The following is a 14,612-nucleotide window of genomic DNA, read 5'->3' as shown; positions in this document are numbered from 1 at the left end:
AGGAGTTGGTGTCAGCCCACCGGTGGGGCCACTGCTCTGAGGCAAGTGTCCTTGTCCAAGCGGCTTCTCGAGAATACTGGGGTTTTGAGAATTCCTTGCACAGTTCCCGCCACAGGCATGTGTGCATGGCGGCCCCTCATTCGTGGCCTCCTGAGAGAAAAATGCAGGTTCCCAGCCACATAACAGCAGCACTGTGCTAGCCTGGAGTGCTCAGAAAAATTGTTACAGAGTAGATTAAACAGTTACCACAATAACTACCGGGCCCAGGAAAAGTGCCTGGCACTTTCTTGCCCTGAAACATCCAGCTCAAACTGGCCCTAACTGCTTTAGAGTAGCTTCGGTTGTCCTATAGCACCTTTTAGCTAATTGTAATACTAAAATCTCCACCCAGTGGGAAATTATAATAACATTAATATAACATGGGTTGCATGACAGAGTATGATGATGGCACTGTGACTGGGTGATTTGTTTCACTGTGAAAAAGCAAAGATACAATGTAAAAACTTTGCATTACTCATTGGAAAGAGATTTAAAGCAACCCAGGGTGGGCAGATGTGGATTTCGCTGCAAGAAGGCTGTGGAAGAAATTCCTGTGCCGCCCAGGTTCAGGCGCCCTTGTAAGTGACCTCTAGTAAACTCATCTAACACATCACGCTGGTCTTGTCTGAGTCACTCTTTGGTCTCTCAATTCTCTCTCAGTTTGGGGGCAGTTTTTCTATACTGTCCGGGATTTTCACAAAACACTTCCTGGCTCCATTTGTTAGGGTTTGACATCAGTGGCTCCATTTCAGTTCTGATAATTTCACAAAACTATTTGTGGCCAGGTGATTGTTTCTCTCTGGATTCTTCTATATTCATCGTCCAGGTATAGCATCCAACTCTTATCACCTGTTCTCCATTCCCTTCATTAGGCTCTCCACTACCAATGGCAAAAAGGACCTGGCTTTGGGCCTATGATTGCTCCAAGCATGGAATGCAAATCCCCACACTCATTCTCTGCTAGAAAGTTTCGCTTCTTCCGGGGAACTCTGCTCCTTCCAGTGAACAGAATGTGAAATGCCTGCTTTCAGTTTATTACCAAGGAAGCACTATCCAGTGCTTCCTATCCAGTGCCGATCTAAACGCTTTTTCCCTCCTTGTGATGCTGCAGGCCTGGGAGGGTTATATAGTCCACAGCTCCTGGGTGATGGCGTGAGTATCTTAGTCTTGGTAGCCCCTTGAAAACGGAGCCTGAGCCAAGGGTTTGCATGCAGGTCTTTCAGTGCCTTCTGGCACAACTGCATTCTCAGCCGAGTGTTGGGGGCTGGTAGTCTGAACGTCCTAACATGCTGGTTTTGGTGAAATAGCTTCAACTAGCTAAAAGTTAGACTCTTTAGCCATTTGAAAGCATACAACTCAAAACGGAAGCTCACACTTTGCTTAAAGGTTAGAGACTCCAAGTCTGCCTGGAGATCTTTAAATGGTAACTTATTTTTAAGCAAAATATTTTTATTGATACCTGGTCTTCAAGTTCTCCAAGTATTACAATAGTTACGTGGCTTTTGAGGAGCCAGTTTTAACTCTTTCACACCACGCACATATATCACAGCTGGGGTGAATGCCGTGTGAGTGCACAACCCCTGAGAAGGTAGAGAGCACCTGTTTAGCACATGCAGTGCTCCAGGACGCTCTCTTGCATAGAGTTAAGAACCTAAACCAATATGTTACTGAAAATGAAGTTTTAAACCATATACACCAGAATTTTTGAAAACCAAGGCAAATGTTGCCTAAATAGCCTAATCATGAAGAAAAACAGAAGTGAGCAAATATCACAGGGACAGAATTACAAACCTATATTAGGAGATAACTCTAGGTACAAGGTAGCAGAGACATGAACCCACAGGAAGAGTTAATGAGGGGGTGGAGAGGAAAGAGAAAGAAAAGAAAAAAGACTTTACAGCTTTCAAAGGGAAGTTCTTATTTTCTGTAACGATTTCTATAGCTGCCGCATTTCTGCTGTGTTGTGATTATTTATAGACAGTCAAAAGATTCTCTCTTTTTTTGTGTAGGTTCCAATTAAAACCTGGCAGCAATTCATCAGACCTGCGAAGGCAAAGCTGTAACTGCGTTAGTGTCGTGGATAACTCGAGCCACGGGTGCCAGCTCCCCACACTCAGCTTCCTGCTCAGTGGGAAATGAATATTCGCAGCCCCTCATGTATAAAGTAAGCAGGGAAAGGGCTTGGCCCAGGACACAACATCTTGGCAAAGACTTTGTGGTGGATTTCATTGCTGGTCTCTCCATGTGCATCTTGATCCATAAGCAGAAAGTCCTACCCCAATATTACATTCCTTCTTTGAGCAAAAAATATATTTTCTATGGAATATGAATTTTCTCTCAGCTTCTCACAGTTCAGTGATTCTTGGCAACATCAAAGAACTGAGACAGCAAAATGGGATGCTTTCTGATCACAAAGAAGCTGGGTCCTTCAGTCTCTTTCAAGAAATAATGGTGTCAGCAACACCTCTCGGCTGAGATTATCATCATCACAAACAGCCTAACAAGCTAGAAAAAATCTGGCTTGTTGTAGCACAGACCTATCTGCTATTTTCAAACCAGGACACTTCTAGCATCTGAAGATATTAAGATTTCCTGTTATTTTGTAATGATTACTGCATCTCAGGTATTTGGGGGAAGGGAGCAATGACGTATAAGAAATACCTGAAAATTAATAATTTCTAGGAACTGTTTCAATAATAAAGAGCATCCATGAGGGAGGCTACTCCCCAAAATTACCCCCAAATTGTGTGACTTAGCAATGTCAAAGGCGGTAGATTTTTGTGTGTCTGAACAAAAATGAAATAACTAAAACCCTAACAAATTGTACAATGCCTTTTTCATTCCCATCCACATGCTGAACTTCTTTTTTCTTTCTCTTTTGAAATGACCACCACTAGCACGTCCCGGCCTCAGCCAGGCAGCCACAGATCAGTGAATGGAACTGTGGGAAACAGAAACAGAAAAGCCAGGAGCTTCCTTACACTTACCGATGTCCACATTCAGTGGTGGACTTTTGGGAGTCCATCTACACGCCGGTATGCGCACTTATTATCCCAGCGAAGTGAGTTAGCCCAGATTGGGATATTAACTTACGCAAGCAGATTTGAGTCAGCTGTTCTGAAAAAGTAGGTGCTGATACCAAATGCCAGAGAATGCATCTTAAAAAAAACCAACAATAACAAAAAATAACCATCAAGACTGGTGGCAGATCAGTGGTTCTAAACCAGGGATGAATTCAGTCCCCCAGGGGACATTTGGCAATGTCTGGAGACATTTCCGGTTGCCACCACTGGTGAGTATGTGTGCAAACTTGTTCATGCTCCTGGTATCTAATGGGCAGAGGCCAGGGGCACTGCTAAATATCCCATAATACACAGGTCAGCTCTCCTGTCTCCACTTGAAAAAACATTATTTGGCCCAAAGTTTCAACTAGTGTTGAGGATGAGAAGCGCTGTGGTATGTTAAACTCAGCCACAAATGCTTTCCTGCTTCTCCCATCAGGAGATGGAGTCCATTTCTCCACATGCGATTTTCCCTGAATACGAGGATGCAGTGGAAGTCATGTTCAGATGCCAGGGCCGAGCTCCCAGGTGGCCTTTTAGCTTCTGCCTGTGCTCCCTCGGGATGCTGCCCTGAGACCATCATGTCGGGAGGAAGCCCTAGATGAAGGACCAGGTAGAGAGAAAGAGCCATCTGTCCCAGATGCACACACAAGGTCAGCAGACAGAGCCCCAGCCACCCCTCAGTGCCGTGAGAAGTATTAAATGGCTGTCTTAAGTCACCAACGTTTGGGCTGCTATGCTACACAGCAATAGATAACTGAAACGGTTCTTTAAAAAGATAATTTCAGTATGAATAGAGCTTACTTTCCCAGTGTTTCCCAAGCAATGGTCCGTCAGGTATTTCCAACAGGCCTGCTGGGAAAGGTGCCTGAAAATGCATCATCCAAGCTTTGCCCTCATTACCTGCACTGACACAATCAACCAAATTCTGCAGGGATTTCTGGGGAAATCACTCTTCACTAGCGAAAACGTTCTAACCACCACTGGGCCTTGCCTTCACTGCTTGCTCTTCATCTTGAGTCAGTAGCAACGGGAATACGTTGAGGGGCCGTGAAGAGGACAGAAAACAAAATCACAGTGTAGAGCAAGGAATCCTGGCAAACCGTCCTGTGTTCGCATCCTTTTTGCCGTTGCACACGCGGTCCTTAGGAAAACCCCAAAGAGATTATGATTTTACCCAAAAACACTAGAAGGAGGGGGTTGCATTCCTTAGGACATTTGCGCTGTCCATGAAGACAGTCCTTTACAGCCAGTCACACCCAGGGGACCCACAAGCTCAGCAAGATGCCAAGGAGGCCCGGATGTGACACGAAGGACACTGGGAAGGAAGAGGAGCGGAGACTCCGCACTGCTGCCAGGCCCGGGGAGGACGGACTCACCGTCTCTCCTCCTCCCTCTGCTTCCTGCTCAGTTCCAGTTCTCTCAGGCAGCCTGTTTGTCCCAAATTGTGCAGCACAAGAAATCAGATTGCAGAATGTCCTTCACCCCGAGCTCCAAGCACCGCTGCTGTCTCATGCACATGGGACCCGTCGAGAGCTGGCCGCCGAGGGGCTGGGGGTGAGGCCCTGCATCCCCGACGCCGAGCATCCTCCGGGTGTGGGACCGCGGGATGGGACAAGGGCGCCTCTGCGCGGAGACGAACTCATTGTGTGGAACATAGGAATGGACCACGATGGGTTGTGGCCCCAACCCTCTGGCCCAGGGCTGGGCAGAGGCGGCAGGGCGGCTTAGGTCTTTCCCAGCGGAGTCTCCCGAGGCGCAAGGAGCTCACCGGTGAGTGGGGAAGTCGCGGCACGCGGAGAGCTGCAGGCAGTTGGCCCAGCCTTCGAGGGAATGAGAGACCAGCATGTCCCCTCCCCAGCCTGCATGGCACCTGGGGTCGGGCCACTTTGGGTTCCTTTATGCATCAGGGATCCTCAACCCTGGCTGCACATTAGAATTGTCTGTCTGGAAGTTTTTTTTGTTTGTTTGTTTGCTTGTTTTGTTTTTTAAAGCCGATGTCTGGACCACCTCCAACCCCTGCCCCGAGAGTCTGATAAAAATGACCTGGGCTGGGATCCTGGCATCCATGCCTCCTAATGTGCAGGCATTAGTTTGTTAGGGTTTCTTTTTCTTTTTTCTTTTTCCCCTCCCCCCCCTTTTTTTTTCCTTTTTTTAATTTTTTTCCTTTTTTTATTTTTTAATTTTTTATTATTTTTTAATTTTTTTAATTTTTTTATTTTTATTTTTTTTTATTTTTTTAAATTTATTTTTATTTTTATTTTTTTTGCGTGGAAAACAACTGTTCTTTCATTTCGTCCTCCGAGTTGAGGCTCTTGCTGTCTTCAGCCCCTGGACAGCTCACCGTGGGTGTCGCCCTCGGCATAAGCGCCGAAAAACTCACAGGAGTCCTGCTGCGCCCTCTGGTGTCGGTAGTGGTACCGTACAGCTCCTAAGGAAAACATTTTATTACGCAAGTTGCAGCCAGGGAAGGAAAAATTAGGAGAGACAGATACACAAAAGGAAAAAAAAAAAAAAAAAAAAACCATATAAATAACCTGTAATCCTCATTTTTGACACTTTGTGCATATCTTTGCATAATTTTTTGATAAATTTTGTTCTTTAAAAAAATAGAAGCAGGTTGTATATGCTGTCTTGTTAACCTTTTACTTACTATACTATATCATGCATGCATTTCCATGTAAATTAAATTCTATATAATTTTAGTTGCCTGTACAAATGAATGGTATTTCGCATGCAATGGTAGTAAAAATACCTAACATTTATCATGCACTTACTATATGCCGGGAACTGTGCTAAGTACTTGGCATGAATAATATCATTTTGTATTCACAACTCCCCTTATAAAGTAGGTAGTGTAATTATTCCCATTTTATAGATTGAGATATTGATGTTACAGGGGTTTGGTAATTTCCCTGAGTGGTGGAGCCAAAATCAAACATAAAAATTTTACTCTATATTACCAGGTATATTAAACCTGTCCCTCATTCTTGTCGTATTTCTTATTTTCTTTGGGATTCATAAATTGTACTCTCCCTCTCTCTTTTGTGCTCTCTCCCTCTCTCTCTCTCTCTCACACACACACATACACACACACACACCTGTGGTCATAAGATTGTTTCCTTATTCCTTATGCTAAATTCTTGGATGGATTCATGGATCAAAAGATATGCATTTTAATGGTTTTACATCTCTTACCAAACTTTCTCCAAAAATGCTATATTATACTCTCAATAGAAGGCTAATGGAATGTATGCTTAAAAAATGTCAGCTTCAATTTCTAATATAATGTAGACTGTACTAGTATATACCATACTAGAATATACCATTTTATAGATATGTAAACAAAAGCTCTTTAGAAGTAATTTTTAAGAGTGTAAAGGGGCTGGGTGCAGCTCATGCCTATAATCCCAACACTTCAGGAGGCTGAGGCAGGAGGATTGCATGAGGCCAGGAGTTTGAGACCAGCCTGGGCAACACAGTGAGACCCCATTTCTACAAAAATAAAAAAATTAGCTGGGTATGGTGGTGTGCACCTGTAGTCCCAGCTACTTGGGAGGCTGATGATCACTTGAGCCCAGGAGTTCAAGGCTACAGTGAGCTATGATCGCACTACTGCACTCCAGCATGGGTGACAGAACAAGACCCTGTCCCCCCACCTCAAAAATCCTTTATATATATATACATATATATATATACATATATATACATATATACATATATATATATATATATATGATTCCTAATACCAAAAAGTTAGAGAACTGCTGCACTAGGAAAAGAAGCTTGAGTACATTTCTATGGTTACCCACTCTACCCCCTTTCTTTTTGGTCCACAGACTTTGTCCTTGGCTGCAGCAGGCATTCTCTGCTGCCAGAGGGCCCTTCAGGTATTTTGCGTTTTCATGCCCATTCCCCACTTGTGTCGAATCCAGCAGTTTACTCAGCAATGAATTGAAATTCCATGTGTGCTGCTATAGGTGTGGCGACCATCCAGCCCAATGTTTCCGGGAAACCTTGCTCCTCTCATACTCCTCCTCCCTTACTACTCTCCTTCACCCTCCCAAGAATGCTGACCTGGGGTGGTCCCGTGTCTGGGGAGGGGCAGCGTGGTGCTGTGGAAAGGGAATTGGGTGTGAATACACCTCTGTTCGTGACCGGTTTGGTAGCTACAGGTGATTACTTAACCTCTCCTCCGATCTACGTTTCCTTATCCATAAAAATGAGAACATTACCTACATTTTTAGGATTGTGAAAATTAAACAAAATAAATTAGATAAGGTATTTAGTACTAAGCTTGACAGAGAAGAGGAATTTGGCGATGTCCAGTATTTGCCTGAGTGTCTTCATGCATCTCTTTATTTTCAACTTTTTCATGCCTTTGTGTTTTATATGTGGCTCTTGTAAATAGCATATAACTGAGTTTTTAAAAATCCAATCTGGCAATCTCGGTATAACTGGAGAGTTTTATTCATTAACTTGCTTTTCTTTTCGGTTTTACCACCTATGCATGCATGCCTCTTTGATATATTGTTTGGTTTTTCTGAATTTATAAAAATGCAATCACACTGCATTGATTCTTCTAAATTTGCTTCTTACACTCACCATTATGTTTTTAAGATCATCCATATTATTTTGTGAAGCTATAGTTTATTCCGTTTTTGCTGTATGGTCCATCTTGTGACTATTCCAAAATTTATCTGTGTGTTGTGTTGATGGACATTGGGATTACCGCCAGTATTTGCTATTTACATATTCATTCAGTTTTGCTAGTATGCATAATGCTTCCATGAGAATGTCTTCTAGTGCACACGAGCAGAATTTTCTAGAAGTGGAATTGCAGACTCCAGGGTATGCATATGTTCTATTTACCAGGCAGTGTAACACTGTTTTTCAAAATGATTACACAAATGAACCTTCGCATTACAACTGATGAGAGTTCCTTTTGCTCAACATCCTCACCAACATTGGGCATTTGGCTTTTAATTATCTTTGCCAGTCTGAGAGATGAGAAATAAAATAATATTGTGATGTGAATTCCAATTTCTCTGATTAATAAGGTTGAGTATCTTGTCATTTGTCTATGATCTTTTGTATTCCCTTTTCTGCGAAACCCTCGTCCATGTGCTCAGCCCATCTTTTTAGTCAGGAGTTAAGCATTCTGGAAAAATTTTTTTGTCTGTTATGTGTGTGTCAAATTTCCTTTTACAGTCTGTAGTTGGTATTTTCACTCACTCTTTGATGTCTTTTTATGAGTTCCTAATTTTAATATAGTCAAATTTATCAATCTTTTCTTTATGGTTTGTATCTTGTGTAAGGAATTGTTCCCTATCCAAAGGCACAAAAAGGCATTAAAATATTTTCCCATGTCATCTTCTCAACATTGTATAGCTTCAACTTACACACTTCACTCTTAATCCATGTGGAGAGTATTTTGTGTTTGGTGAAAGCAGGGATCCCATTTCTTCTTTTATCAGTGTGGCTATCTAGTTGCCCTAACACCATTTATTGGATAGCCCATCTGGATCTGAAAGATCTCTTCCTTTACGTAGGCTATCTTTAACACTTTTCAATTGTAATTTTCTTCACATATTGCTTACATGTATTTTATTAGATTTACTGCAAAGTATTTAATTTTACTATTATAAATGGGATATTTTAAAGTTTCATTTTCTAAACACAATTAACTTTCACATATTGATTTTGTATCCAGAAACCTTCCTATACTCTTACTTTCAACCATTTCTGTAGGTTGTTTGGATTTGCTTTCACAATGCTGTCATCTGTAAATAATGAGTTTTTTATTTTCCTTCCCAAACATACACTTTTCAAAAAATTTACCTCATTGTATTCCCTGGACTCTACTGTATAATGTAGAACATATGATAGGACATATGCTTTGTTATTGATTGTAAAGGGAATCTTTTCAACAGGTCATTATTAAGAATGATGCTTGCTGTAGGTTTTCTCCTTCCTTAAAAATGTCCTATATCACATTATGGAACACTTGCAAAACTTTTCATCATGGAAAGGGATTTTTACTGACTGCTTTTTCTCTATCGATTGAGATGGTGATATGATTTTCTCCCTTTAAATTGTTAATTTTATGATTTCAATGAATTGCTTTCCTAATGTTAAGCCAATCTTTTTATTCCTGAGGCAAACTCACCTAGGTTATGATGCATTATCCTTTTATATGCACTGTTTGATTCAATGTGCTAATATTTTATGTACGAATTTTTGGAGTACTTTTTCCTTTCTTGTTTGGTTTTGCTATTAAGATTATGCTAGCCATTGCTCTCTGGAAGAGTTTGTGTAAGTGTGAAATGAATTGTTCCTTGAACTTACCTGTAAAGTCAAATGGGCATGAAGGTTTCTGTGTGAAAAGGTTTCTGTCTACTGATTTAATTTTGTAAATGATCACACAAATATTCAGATTTTCTATTTCTTATAGTCAGTGTAAGTTGCATTTCAAAAATTATCTCATCACATCTAAATTTTCCAATTAATGGGCTTAAAATTTGCCATAGTACATTCTTATGTATTAAATCTCTGACATATCTATAGTTAAGTTTTTCTTTCATCCTAATGTTTCTTCTCTCTCTCCTTAATTAACCTTTTCAGAGTCTTGTCTGTTTTATTCATCTTTTTCAAACAACCAACTTTTGACATTGATTCTCTCATCTATGTTTATTTTCTATTTCATTAACTGTGGCTTTTATCTTTGTGATTCCCTTCCTTCATTCTACTTCCTCTGGAATTAATTTGCTGGGTTTTTTCCCCCTAGCTTCTCATGTTGGATGCTTAGTGCCTTATGACCTTTTTGACTTTTTCCCTTCTTGTACATGAAAGCACTAAAAGATTATAAATTTCCCTGTAAGTACTGTAGCATTTCATAAGTTTTGACGCAATATTTTTGCTTCTCCTTTGATCCATGTGTTATTTAGAAGTTTTCAAAATTTCCAAACATATGGAATTTTTTTTTAGTTTTATTTATTAATTCTTAATTGCATTTTGCTCAGAGGACATTGTTTCTGTGATATCAGTCCTTTGCTTCTATTGAAGCTAGCTTTATGGCCTCCTAGGTGATCAACCCTTGAAAATGTTCCCATGTATCTGGAAGAATGTGCATTCTTTAATTGTTGTATATACCGCATGTATCCCAACTTGCTAATTGTGCTGTTAGAACTTCTGTATCATTATTCATGTTTTGTCTGCTTAAACTATTGATTTCTGAGAGAAGTGTGTTAAATTCTCTTACTATGTATTTGTTTTCTCCTTGTAGTTCTATTTTTAAAAAATTGAATTATGCTATTAGGTGAAAATTTTAGAGTTTCATATCTTCCTGATGAATTGAACTTTTTATCATTTTGAAGATTACCATTAGTAATCTCTTTTATCAGATATTAACTAGCTATGCTCAAACTCTTCTGGCATATTTGATTAAAATTTGTCTTTTCAGTTAATAATTATCTGGTATGTCTTTTCCCATTCTCTGTCAGTCTTTGAATTCTTATGATTTTGGTATGAATAGCATATAGCTGGATTTTAAAATATCCACTTCAGTATATTTTTTAGGATTTCTTTTAGCAAGAGTTCTGGCTAGTAAACCCAGAAAACCATCAGTTTCTATTTATTTTATTTTGCTTTCATTGTGAGAAGATGCTCTGAGTGTAGAATTCAGGCTGTCAGTTCTCACCTCCCCAAAGCCACTATTCTCCTATCTTCTGGAGTCCTTTGCTGTCCTTGAGAAGTCAGTTCTTAAACTAAATGTTCTTCTTAGATCTTAGTTTTGTCTTTTCTCTGTGGCCTCTTTAAAATCTTTTCTTTTTGGTATTCTGAAGTCCAATTACCTGTCTAGATTTTTTAAAAAGAAACCATTATGTACCCTGTTTTTCATGGGTTTCTTTGATCTGATATCCTCTGCCCAAATTTTGCCTCTGCTTAATTTTATCTCCTTCTGAAACCTCTATTACATATGTTAAATTTCACTCAGCTCTCCTTATCTCAACTTTCTTTCATATTTTTTATCTCTGTCTCTGTACTGCATTCTGGGCCATGCTTTAGATCTATCTTTTCATTCACTAATTTTCTCGGTAGTGTAATTGGTTTAATGTGTCTCCGTTTTAAATTTTTAATCATATTTTTCAGTTTTATAAGTCTATTTGGTTCTCTTTCAAACCTGCATGGTCATTCTTCATAGACTCTGTTCTCTATATTTCAATCTGTCTCTTATTTCCTTAAATGTATTAAATTTCTCACGTTAATCTCTTCCCATCGTCTGTTGATTTTGTCACCCTCATTCATGAGTATTGCTTTTGGCTGAAAGCTGCTCACTGTCCTCAGCACTTGATTGCCAGCAACTCTTTGAGGTGTGAGTTGAAGTCGGGTTCTTCCAGAGAGCATTCATTTGCTTCTATCTGCTGCTTTAGGACACTGCTAACTCTGTTCTGTTCTCAATGATCTGCTCGAAGTCTTTTTGGGACACTTTGGTAACATGAACTTGGAGCAAAAGCCTTTATGAAGACAAGTTTATGAGCATGAATCTTCAGGGGAGGTTTTGTCCCTTTACCCAGCACCAAGGGTAGGATAGCCTGTTTCATGGCAGTAAGAATGTAGCTAACATTGACGCTAAGAATGTAGCTCTATGAGATCACACGTGGATGCAGAGAGGGCTTCTGTTAGATTTCCCCACCTTGGGCAGGGCCCGGAAGCTCATGCATAACCCCTGTGCAGTGGCCGAAGGGTGGTGGGGGGTGTTGCGCAAGTTTTCTAGGTCCAGCAGAAACCCTCATGGGAAAAGCTGGCTTTGGTGTCTCCATACCTTTCCGGATTCCTGCTTTCACTCAGCTTTTGGGATCTAGGTATTTCTTAATCTTATACCATCTCATAGTCCATATTCCATGCATTTAAAAAATTCATTTTTGTTTTATTCAAAACTTCTACTTGTTTATAATGAGAAGGTCATCCCAGGTATCAAATCATTTATACAGCAAGAAATAGAAATCCTAGGCTTGCCATAGCTTCTTGCTTTGTGCCTTTCGTTTGTCCTAATTTTCCTATGAGATTTCCCCCATTTTTCTTCCTTTGAATTGTTTTATTTTTTATTTTTCCCTTTCCGTTTGTACTGTTCTGTGATTCGTTGTTTTACTCCTTTATCGTTTACCCTCAAAATGTTACCATGTGTCATCGTCTTAACCTTGCTCCGGCACAATAGCGGGGCCTGAAAAGATTAAATCCAATTATGTCTCTCCACCTTATATGGCATTTTAAAAAGTCAGTATCTTAGTTCATTATTTAATCCTACAATTTAAATATTTTTATTTTGTATAGAAAATCATTTTTCTGATTTCCTTAGATGTTTACTGATTTTTTAATTAACCATCTTTTTCAATCTCAGATCTTTCTGGGATAATTTTTCTTCTTCTTGAAATATATCTTTTAACAATCCCTTTGATAAAGTTCTGCTGATCATAAACTCTGCTTTGTTTATATGAAAATATGTCTTTTTTTGATATATTAATTTAATTTAATTTTTTTTCATCAGTAGAAAAGGCTTCCATATGTTTATTTTATTTATTTATTTTTTTATTTCATCTTATTGTTATGGGGGATACAGAATTGCAGGTTACATACGTTGCCCATGTACCGCCTTTCTCCCCAAGTCAGAGCTCCAGGCGTGTCTGTTCCCCAGATAGTGCGCGTTGCACCCATGATGTAGGTATATATCCCTCCCTTCCCCACCCCCCCTTCCCGAGTCAGCACCTTCAAGCGTTACCATTCCCCAAAGGGTGCGCAATGCACTCATTGGTAGGCATACACCCATCCCTCCCCCACCCCGAAAATATGTCTTTATTTCATGTTAGTTTTTTAAACAAAATTTTGCAGGGTATATAGTTCTGAGTTGGCAGATAATTTTTTTTTCAGCAATTTGAAGACATTATTTCCCCATCTTTTGGCCTCTGTTATTTTTGTTGAGATCTCTGCAGTCAAATTGTTCCTTTGTCCCCCATGTTCTGTGCTTTTTCTTCTCTAACACTGATGAAGTTTATGGTGGGTCTTCTTATTATGTCCTCCTCGTATATTAACCTCTTTTTTCTACAATTCCTTATCTCATAGCCACATTCTGGGTAACCTGGATTTGTCTTTATGTTTATTACTTTTTCTCTTTTTTTCTTTAGGAAGTACAGGGCTTACTTTTTAAATTGAAGTATTATTGAATTATAATATTAAATCTCTCTTCATCTATGTGTAATATGCCATTCGGAATATTTCAAGAGTTATACTTTTTATTTCATCAGCACATTACTTTTGATAGTCCTTAGTCCCTCATTTTTTTAAATTCTACATTTTATTGTAACAGTTCTTTCCTATTCCAAATCTGATCACTCCAATAATCTAAAGTCTTTGTGAGGAGTTGGAATAGTCCACACAGAGGAATAGTTTCTGCTAAGTCTCACTAAGGTGATTTGTTTCCCTGGGTGCATGATGATTATATTTAATGTGACTATGTTTGGCCGCACAATCCATGAGGGTTCTGAGTTCCAGGGTTGACTTCCTCCACAGAGAATGGGCCTCCAGGTGACTCCTAACATCTTCAAGTTTGTCCATTTCATCAGTCCCAGGCTTATACTCTCACCAGGCTTATACTCCAAATCTACTCCTGCTGTAGGCATTTGACCCCAGGGGGAAAAAATAGCTTTTTGGCTTTGCCTGTGCTCAAGTTCATTCTCAGGCCACTGTTACATTTTCTTGTTCGGAGTTGTTGTTTTTGTTTGCTTGTTTTGGCCATTGAAAACTCCCCTTGCTTGCTCATGAATTCAGCAGTGCTTGAAAAATCATGCTCGTTATAATCTATTCAGAATCTAGCAGTGCTTTAGCTAACTGACCCTTCATAATGTCTAGTCTGCCAGATTGTTAGATGTCAAAAATCTAATAAATGGAAATCATTATTGATTCGGAAAACATAGCTTGTCTACCGTGGGGAGACATGGAATGTAGTCCTGGAGTGTTGAGAAATTCATAGACGATTATTGTAAGAAACTGCCAAATATAATTGATTGTTGCTAAGTTACATAGATTTTTGAATCAGCATTTTAAAAATTGGAATTAGGTCTACATAATGCAGACTTGTTTTGACGCAGCTGCCATTTCAGATTCAAATGGCAGAATTTGGTGTAGAGGAAACAGCACACACTTTTAAATTGTTCAACAAGACTGTACTGATGCCCTTACAGTGCTGCTTCCTGGGGCAACAGTCTTTCTGCCAGTTCACATCAAAATATACACTTAGCATGAAGGGGAAAGTGACCTTCTGGCTCCCTGAGTTTATTTTCTTATTCTCTCCTTTTTCTCTTCTTGCTAGCTGACAAAATTATATCTAGATCTTAAGTTTAAACTCCAAAGGGGAACAAACAATTAAGAATCGAAGGGGTGTTTGTCCAAGAATCTTAGGCCTTCCAATATTCCAAGACAGAAAAGAATATGTCTTTTCAGTAGGAAGGAGGATGG

Source organism: Eulemur rufifrons, chromosome 5, assembly GCF_041146395.1.
Source record: "Eulemur rufifrons isolate Redbay chromosome 5, OSU_ERuf_1, whole genome shotgun sequence".
Classification (NCBI taxonomy): domain Eukaryota; kingdom Metazoa; phylum Chordata; class Mammalia; order Primates; family Lemuridae; genus Eulemur; species Eulemur rufifrons.
The sequence above is the reverse complement of the archived record's forward strand: the minus strand, read 5'-3'. Positions refer to the sequence as shown.